Here is a 9,471-nt window from a genome sequence, read left to right on the forward strand (position 1 = left end):
TGATGATAAGATAGACATGGCTTCTTCATCCTGGCATAATCGGAACTAGTCACTTCACGTACTCCATATTCTTCTTCAAAGGAAGATGATCCTGTTGTGCAAAGACAAGAGGACTACTAAATGATAGCATCACTGTTTTCTCGAAAAAGGAAAGGAAATATTTAAAACAACACAGATGAAGCACTTCTCAAGGACAATACCACTTTTTCATGATAGTGTCTAAACAGTAGCACAACACCAATAGAGATGACAAAGCTCAATCATATGGATGAAATCAGTGGGCGAGTACCAACCTTTGTCAGGAGGCTTATTGTGTAGAGCATACAAATGAAGCAATTCTCCAGAACCATCTGTTGCTATCTACGGTGGTGGCCATGCTTACTATATACTCCTCGATTAGTTTAATGTTTCCAACATCTTCTTGCGCAGTTCCACTAAAATATATGGTATCTTCAAAGAAGATCCATGTTTGCACAAGTAGAGATAATTACATATTACATTAAGAGTGGCATCAAATCAGTGGCAAAATAATTGCTCATTCCAGCCATAGCAATAAATTAAGATGCAAAACTATATCATTACTTGTGTCATCACAGTTCTAGTGCTTCATTACAGCACCGGGAGATGATTTTTGTTTTTCTTCCGCTTGTTATTCCCCTTCATCACTTGGTTCAATAACAGAGAAGCTTCGCCTTCAATGTAAGATTTGGCATGTCAATGAGGGAGCACAAGTATAGTACTAAACTTAATTTTCTAATGAAAGTGGCAAAATACAGACCAGCAGTTGTGAAATATCCTTATCTTACCTCAATGGGATATTACGATGCACATACAGATTGGAAGTCTTGTCTCCATTTGTGCAGTTCACTAAAATCAAGCAACATTCTCGTACAAGTAGCACAACATATGAATGCACACTACAGAATCATGTGAAAGAAGGCTAGTACTAACCTCTCATGATGCGGAATTCAAACAACTCACAAGAAGAAGATCTGAACCAAATTCGCCTTAACGGATAGGAAGTAAGATCTCCTCTTGTGCAGTTCCACTAAGATCAAGCAATCAAGCAATGTTGTCGGTGTGACATTTTGGTTGAAATGCACAAAACACTCTTAAAACAAAAGTGTTTTGTGAAGTGCAAAAAAAGGTCACAATGGCAACGAGGTGAAGCAGATAACCCTGTTTACACAGAGGTGCAAAGGGAACAATTAGTGGTCAATAACGGTGGATGACACAGAAGCCAACAAAAAGAAGCATCTAACTTATCTAAATGGGAAAGAAAGCAAGACAGTAGCATTTCTCAAACGGCGGCATTGATTAATATTAACATAGAGATTATATTAACAATAAAATTCGTGAAACATGTAATTTGCTTTTAACTGTGGCATTGCATCAATTTTCCAGCGGCATTATTAGAGGGTGTTTGTTTACACGGACATTTTGGTGTAGGGACTAAAAAAACTCCGTGTCAGTCCCATCTAAACCAAACAGGAGGGACTTTTAGGGACTAAAAGTGGGCATTTGGGACTAAAGAAAGAAGACCCCAAGGGAGTCTTTTTGGGACTTTTTCCAACATTTGCCCCTGCCACGCATCGCACCTTGTCTCTATTAGTTCATTACTAGGGGTAACATGGTCTTTTAGCATGTCATTTAATAAACTCTAGTCCATGTTTAGTCCCTGGAACCTAGCAGGTAGGGACTAGTGAGTTTTTAACCAAACAGGGCCTTAGATTAACAACACCTAATGAGTTGCACGGGACAGTGGACGCACCAGCACCATGTGCATCTACCGATGTACTGTGGTAATGCACAGTCTGTTGCAACAAAGAACAAACAACCAAGGAGCATATTTGTGTTGGTCCCAGTTTTGTTATCTTTAGACACCTTTCCCTATGTGAGCGCAGCAAATCTAGTCCTGCTCAAACTCTACAGCCTTGTCCCTTCCTTTCCTTTTTGAACTAGTACTTTCGCCCCTTCCTTTCCTCTTTGAACCACGTCCTAGATTTATGCGATACAACTTTCCCCACTACTTTCCCCCATTCCTTTCCTCTTTGAACCACGTCCTAGATTAATGCTATACAACTTCCCCCCTTCATTTCCTCTTTGAACCATGTCCTAGATTCATGCTATATACAACTTTTCCCACTACTTTCCCCCACTCCTTTCCTCTTTGAACCATGTCCTAGATTCATGGTATACATGAAGCTAGAGCAATGCATCTGGAGTAAGTAAATTATACCTTAAGGTTCTCGGGGCGTGGTTCAGTGGGCAACGGGACGACGGCGAAGAAGAAGGGGTCGGAGGCCCTCCCGCGCCGCCACTGGGTGGAAAGTGAACAGCTGCGCCGGTAGTCCCTCGCTGACGGCCACAGCGTTAAGCCTCCTTCCCTTCCCAGCGGACGGATCCTGCCGGCTCTTTGAGCAGCAGTGAGGGGGGAGAGAGGCCAACAAAGTCTTGTTTAGATCTGGAGAGGGCGAGAGAGTGTGAAGAGAGCAACTACAAGCTCCGAGGCTCCAGCGGGAGAGGGCGAGAGAGTGTGAGGAGAGCAACTACAAGCGCTGAGGCTCCAGCGTGTATATATATACTGGAGAGAGAGTGTGAAGTGTGCAAACCCTAGAAAACATTTTGACCAGTTAAAGAATCCTCCTGGCACAAATTATGTGCAAGTGTAGTTATCGAACCCGAGACCTCAAGTTTGATGAGCGAACAGGCTAACCAGCTACACAACCCTCCCGTTATGTTCAACGAGAGGGAAATAACCTTTTATACATTCCTGCATTCATGTGACAAGCATGTCGTGTTTTTTTTTGTGTGTGGGAGTCATTGGGATTTCAATCATAATCGTGTCATGTGGCTTTGGTGGTAAGACTATACACAGTGGTGCAGAAATAATGCAGGCTTAGTCACCTTACCTCTCTCCACGTAGTATGTTGGGTCCCACCAGTCAGAGGGTGAAACAAACAAATTAATAAGAAAAATTAAAAGCGCCAGCGGTGTATCTTACCTCACACATCTCGCTACTGCTCGGGAACACTGTCCAATTGATCCCTCTGTTCGCTCACGTACTATTTTAAGTGAATCCTTATTATATGCACACAAATTTTGGGGCACTTGTATTCGACTTAAGTCAGTGTGCCACCGTATCTCATATACTTACTACTCCCTCCGTCTAGGTGTAATAAGTCACATTAGAAGGTGCAACGGGACCAAGGTGTGTGCGTGTGTGTATGTGTGTGCGTGTGTGTGTTTAACAACATGTGTGTGTTAGAGAGAGCGACAAATCGACCTACTCCTACAGAGAGATGTTATGTAGTGTACGATTTTAGGCGCGAGAGTCGGTGCATCCTCTCGTTTCTGGGCGTGTCCGGTAGGGACATGGGGACAGCTGCCACGCCCGCTCCTGACTAGCCTGGCCCACCCAAAGCCCCTCCATCGCCCGCGCGCGCTTCCCGCCAGAAACGGTCAGCGCCGCTCCAAAGAATCGGTGCCGCATTCATGCCCGGGCAGAGCGGACGCGACCTCTCACTGGCGCAAGAGTGATGGTTGCTTCGTCCGTCCAACTTACTGCTGGGTCTATTTGATTTGACGGCCCATTGGTCTTTATTACTGAGGTGGTAGGGCTGCTGGAAGTCACACGCTTTTGGCGAAAGGAGGTAGGAGTATACTACTACTAGATTACAATTTTCTCCATTCTTACAGCGGAGGCGTGCAAGAGCAGTGAAAACACACAGGCTCAGTGATTACATGGCCCACCTCACACTATCACCGTGCGACACCTAACTCTTTACATAGTACTCCCTCCGTTCCTAAATATTGCTAGATGAGTCCCCGCGCGTTGGCGCGGAACATCGGTATATCTCTCTGCGCAAAATTATCGATTTCATAGAACAAAAAAAAACTCTATAACCGCATGACAAATGTGGTAGCCAAACTAAATAAACTCCCATCATCATTTAGATCATCCCACGTAAGGAAAAAAGATCAGCCAACTCCTACTGCATAATGGGATTATATTTTTTCTTTTTGACATGTTAATGGGACTTAAAAGCTCACTTACATGCATGCTACCGGTGCATGCTTGCATGCAGACATGTTGATGTGATTTAAAACCCACTCACACGCATGTGCCACGGTATTTCTACATGCTTGCATGTGGCTTAGTGCGGAGCCTCTCAACATCTAGATCAGACGGCTATTATGGACTGATTTACTTCATCTAACGGCTACATCAATTTTGATGATGTGGCTCAAGGAGACGATGGAGAATTCCTAGTAGTGGGGGCTAGCTATTACTAGTAGATAAGTCTTTGTAGAGATTCCACTACATACGGACAAAATGAATGAATCTACACTTAAAATGCATCTATATACATCCGCATGTGGTTCATGGTGAAATCTCTACAAAGACTTATATTTAGGAACGGAGGAAGTACTAGTATAGTACGTACTGTAATTTATCAGCGAGATAAATTTGTACAATGCTATGAAGCTTCCAGCTTCTGTTACATGTATCTTGCGTCCAAGGTTGCCCGTTGCAACATTTCATCAAATACAAAGGAGACTAACATGCATGCTATTGCATCTCAATGATTGACAGATCATAGCAAATATGTACTCCCTCCATTCCAAAATAAGTGTCTCAATTTTGTGCAAACTTTGGTACAAAGTTGTACTACTACTAAAGTTGACATTTATTTTGGAACAGAGGCAGCTAAAGAAAAAAACGATCCATGCAGTCCCTAGCCCTTGAACCGTGAATCCCAACCAAGCTTCAATTTGCTGGCAATGTTCGAGCTTCCTAATAAATGAAGTTTGCAACCTTTTGACCATTGGATCATTTGTGCAGTTTCACCAAAATCGAGATGAGCATCCCTGTGGCAAAGAAATTGAACAAGTGTGATTAGAATAAGATTACTGGGACTAGTTGATGAGACATAAACTCATCACAAATACAGTACGTAGAAGCCGATAGAGGTATGTGCGGGGCAAAGAAGTAGAGAAATATCCACAGGGAGTGATGTGGGCAGCTGGAGCATGGTGCAAGCCGGCTGTGAAGGGGGTTGTACCTGAGGGACGTAGCTCAACCTTGAGGAGGGCGGCGGGAGGCGGCAACTGCCCACGTCGCGGCAGTGAGCAAGGGACGAAGGCAACCTCACCGGCTTTGTGAGAGAGAATGGCGGGGACCCCTGATCGGAACGTGCCGACAGTGGGTTTTCGCCGTCGGCGACGGCCACCGCATCTACACTAAGCATCCACCCCTTCCCCAAGCGGACGTGATCTGCTGGGATGTTAGAGATGTGGCCATAGTCATTTTGTGCGAGAGAGTGTGAAGAGAGCAACCCCAGCAAGCAACAGTGTAGGCTGGCCCTTCCTGACTATGTATATAGTGGAGCGGTTTCCTTTTCTCTCCATATGAACCTATCATATTGCGTACGTGCCACTGAAGAAAAAAAACTTTATTTATAAATGACGCGGCACCTACTACTCGTTCTCCTATAACCTTGCACTTGGCATCTCCAAAATATTAACCTTGCGATTGGCTCTTCGCCTCTTCAGGAAGTCGAGCAATAATGGTAGTGCAGTATATATCGTTCTGGCTATATGAGACCGAATGAAATGTTGCACGTCCACCACGTGGGCGAGGGTCGAGGGGCGAGGGAGAGTGCTACATACGGAGCAAAATGAGTGAATCTACACTCTAAAATACGTCTATATACATCAGTGTTTGGAGTATGTACTAGTAGTTCATATTGAAATCTACTAAAGGACATATATATTCCAAACAATATGATATAATCTCTATAACCAAGGTAGTAGGGACGAGGAGTAAATGGAGGGAGTAGTAAATTTTTCTCCTCGTCCTGCGAGCCACCACGCGCATGGGCGAGGGAGCGGGCGTAAGGCGTAGTAAGCAAGCTTCACCTCATCCCGCGAGCCACCGCGCCCGTGGGTGGGGGAGACGGCGTGCTAAGCAAGCTTCTCCTCGTTCTGCGAGTTGACGGGACACATCAAAAATACTCCAGTGTATAGAGCCTTGCCTCTAAGATAGGCCCCACACTACTAGGAAAACGCTTATAGATAGACATTTAGTAGTAGCGTGGGTTTTTTGGCCCACACTACTGCTATTTAGTAGTAGCGTGGCAGAAAAAACACGCTACTGGTATGACATAGTAGTAGCACGGGCTCAAAAAACCTGCGGTGCTACTAAATGATTTCCACCCTGCTCCCTCGTCATACAATAGTAATAGCGTGGGGTATAAAACCTGCGCTACTGCTATATGGATAGTTGTAGCGCAGGTGAGACACACCACGCTGCTACTATGCCACCAACCGTCCACTCCACGTACTCCCACGCCACCCACCCCGAGCCAGATCTAGATCGAGACCCCCTGCACCAGCGGCCTCCCGTCCCGAAAATGCCTAATGGAGGCCGAGCTTCAGGTAGGCCTGAATCTCGTCTGTTCATATCCTATTGGGATGCGAGCCTTTCCTGTATTCACGCTCACTGTCGGCCGTAGAGCCTTTCCAGCCCGCGTATTGCGCAACACTAGGGTGAGAATCTAGCAGGTGCTCAATGTCTATAGTAGTGTTCCCTGGCACACATCTAGCCGCCTCACATGTCCTGAGAAAAGTAAATTTGGCCAGTCGTATGGGCAGCCCTGTCGGCACGTGAAGGCATGTTCGATTAGCTCGATAACAGTATGAACTTGTCCCATTAGCTAATTGTTGACATGACCAACTGATTTTGTTTTGACTAAATGTTCCACACGTAGGAGATCTACTTGCGTTGCCTGTCCATTTTTATTATAATCAAATTGCTAACTTCCAAATGTTCCCAAGTTCAGCGTGTTGTTCTTATCAATGAGAGGATTATGATATAGGATTCATTTCTATTTCGTTCGATGGTTTACTAATTTGGCATCTGGTCTAACACTAGTCAAGATCAGATTACTAATCAGCTGGCTACCCAATCATCAGTACTAATGGACAGTATTAAGTTTACTGCTGCGGTACAGCGCCGCTGGCATGGCATGTGAACAGTAACATTGGAAGAATCTGGACCCACCCTGATTATTGAAAGAGGCATGGTGTTGTCTTGTCAACTGTCCTCTGCTCTCATCCCAACCACGACCTGCCCTCGCACTTACCACACCACACCAAACTCCATTGAACTAGCTCGTCTTCTTCCTCTCCTCATCTTATCTCCTCCCCTGGAGCAGCTGCTTGGATCTCCATTTCTTCGATCTCGTTCGGATCCTCGCCATCTATGCTACCAGTTGGCCCGGGAAGCACATCAACCTTCGCAAACAAGGTATTCATACTAGCTCTTTGTGTCAAAGCAATTGGTTGGTTAGCACAGTCTAAGTTCGTCCAGTTTCTATTTGTTCTGGAATCTCACCCCCTCCCATTGTCTCTAAACATCGTAGGTCATTTTAGACCTAGCAAAATGGACCATATAGCAAGCACTGATGAAGTTCCATCGGTTATGGACAAAGAAAATCCCAGCGATTATTCTCCTGATGAACTGGGTAGTGATGTGGACTGTTCTGGTGGATCAAGTGGCCCTCCCAGTAGTCCTGCGATTACATCCAGGCTTTCTCTGTTGAAATTAGGTTCATTAATAGCAAAGTTTTCTGATTTTAAGAAAAAGCTCGTAAGGGAAATTGGTTTTGAAGGCTTGCTCCTGATAAAATCATGGCAGAAGTTAAATCTGAAATATAGTTCTTACCTAATGTATAGAGTTGATGTGGACAGTAGCACAATCAACTTGGAGGGCCAAGGCATGCTTGAGTTGTCTGACCAAGAAGTACACCATGTTTTTGCCATCCCTTGCGGTGAGAAAACAATACGATCAGAAGGCATTGAACTGTCAGAAGCGTGTATTGAGTATTCAAGATTTGCAGCTAGCTTTGGTGACAAAGGTACACACAGCCTCAAGGCAGCAGAGGCATATATGATGCGGGACATCTCCGCTGATTCTAGGAAGATAGAACTTGAGTGTTTCAAGATTGCTTTTGTCATTTTCGCCGTAGGTCATGTGCTCGCACCGTCAGCCAAGCATTACTACATTACAATTGATTTCTGGGCAGCAATTAACGATGTATCTAAAATCAAAGAATGGAACTGGTGCGGTTACCTTTTGAAGCACCTCTTGCAAGCTGTTAGGAAGTTTAAGACAGATGTCACAAAGCACACCCCCACCATCCACATTGTTGGATGCCACTTGTTCCTGCAGGTACGGAGGACTTCCCACATTAGAATTGTCTTAATTTATTTCCCTTTTCATCAAGCAGTTCGCATGATTTGGTTATAAACCAATGATCAGCTAAGTTTTCCCTTCTGAATCTACACCATATATACAGGTTTTTGTATTAGATAGCCTCGACCTGGGTTTGTTGAGCAAAGCAAGGGGAATGTTCCCGCGAATGGCACTTTTTGATTATGATTTAATGAAGAAAATGATTGAGGCCATTTCTGTTAACATGGGAGCTGGTGAAATATCATTCCACGGCGCATCGGTATGCATGCTAGTCTAGATGTTCTTGTTCCATGGCGAAATATGATTCCATATATGTTCATTTCTTATAGTGTACTAACAAATATCCATCAATATATTTCAGGCCCGACAGAATCTTAATATCAGCAAAGAAATTGTATGCGCCACCGACATTGTTTTCAACCCAATCAAGTCAAGGGCATCACCCAACACAAAAAGAGTGCAGACTCCATCAACGCCTATCCCCTGAAACAATTATGGCAAGTCTGGTCCACTTGAATTTTCAAAACATCTGCGTACCAAGTACCCGTCCGTTGTGAGTATTTTACACTTAGGAGAGCAAACAAATTTAACTTCCCGACCTCAGTTGCACATCTTACTATCTAAGCAATTTATCTGTCTTGTTCACAGTCGGGCGAGAAGCTTGGCATACATCTGAGAGAGCACAATGCGCGTGGGCTGGCTAGAATATCAGAGATGAGGGAATCTTTCCAGAACTCGATGTTTAGTTTCGCAGATAAAATAGTTAGCTGCATAGCTGAAAATTGTACGTGTTGCAAGGCCAATGGTCGAAAACAATGCATTCTGAAGAGCGAGCCCCCGAACAATGGTAACATTAACAATGTGCCAACCGGAGAAGAAGAACTGTTTGTCATGCCAATTGCGAACAAGATAGTATCAAGGATGTCTGGCCCTGTCGATAATGAAGGTGAGCATTCAGTTTCAGGCATCTATATTAGTACTACTATGCATGTATCATCATGAACAGACTACAACATATCTAGACATAATCCATCAAAATTTACGCATTACAGGTACCTCATCAGCAAATAGCTCATTTGACCGTAAAAGGTCTGTTGGACCCAACTCAATCAATGAGCAAGACTCATCAAAGAAACTATGTGTTCGACAGGACACACCTCTTCAGATGGTTTCTCCCTCCGGCATTGACACTGTCAACAACTCATCTTTGT

The 9,471-nt window shown here is 44.4% G+C and overlaps 1 long non-coding RNA gene across 1 annotated transcript; it reads right to left on the reverse strand.

The window, feature by feature from the left end:
* Positions 1-6,958: 6,958 nt before the first annotated feature.
* LOC125514969 lies at positions 6,959-7,955 on the reverse strand. The gene is made up of 2 exons (XR_007286723.1): positions 7,730-7,955; positions 6,959-7,600 (listed from the first exon to the last, which is right to left on the reverse strand). It is a non-coding gene; the product is annotated as an uncharacterized LOC125514969 (long non-coding RNA).
* Between the last annotated feature and the right edge of the window lie 1,516 nt (positions 7,956-9,471).

This window comes from Triticum urartu, chromosome 6 (genome assembly GCF_003073215.2).
Source record: "Triticum urartu cultivar G1812 chromosome 6, Tu2.1, whole genome shotgun sequence".
Taxonomy (NCBI): Eukaryota; Viridiplantae; Streptophyta; class Magnoliopsida; order Poales; family Poaceae; genus Triticum; species Triticum urartu.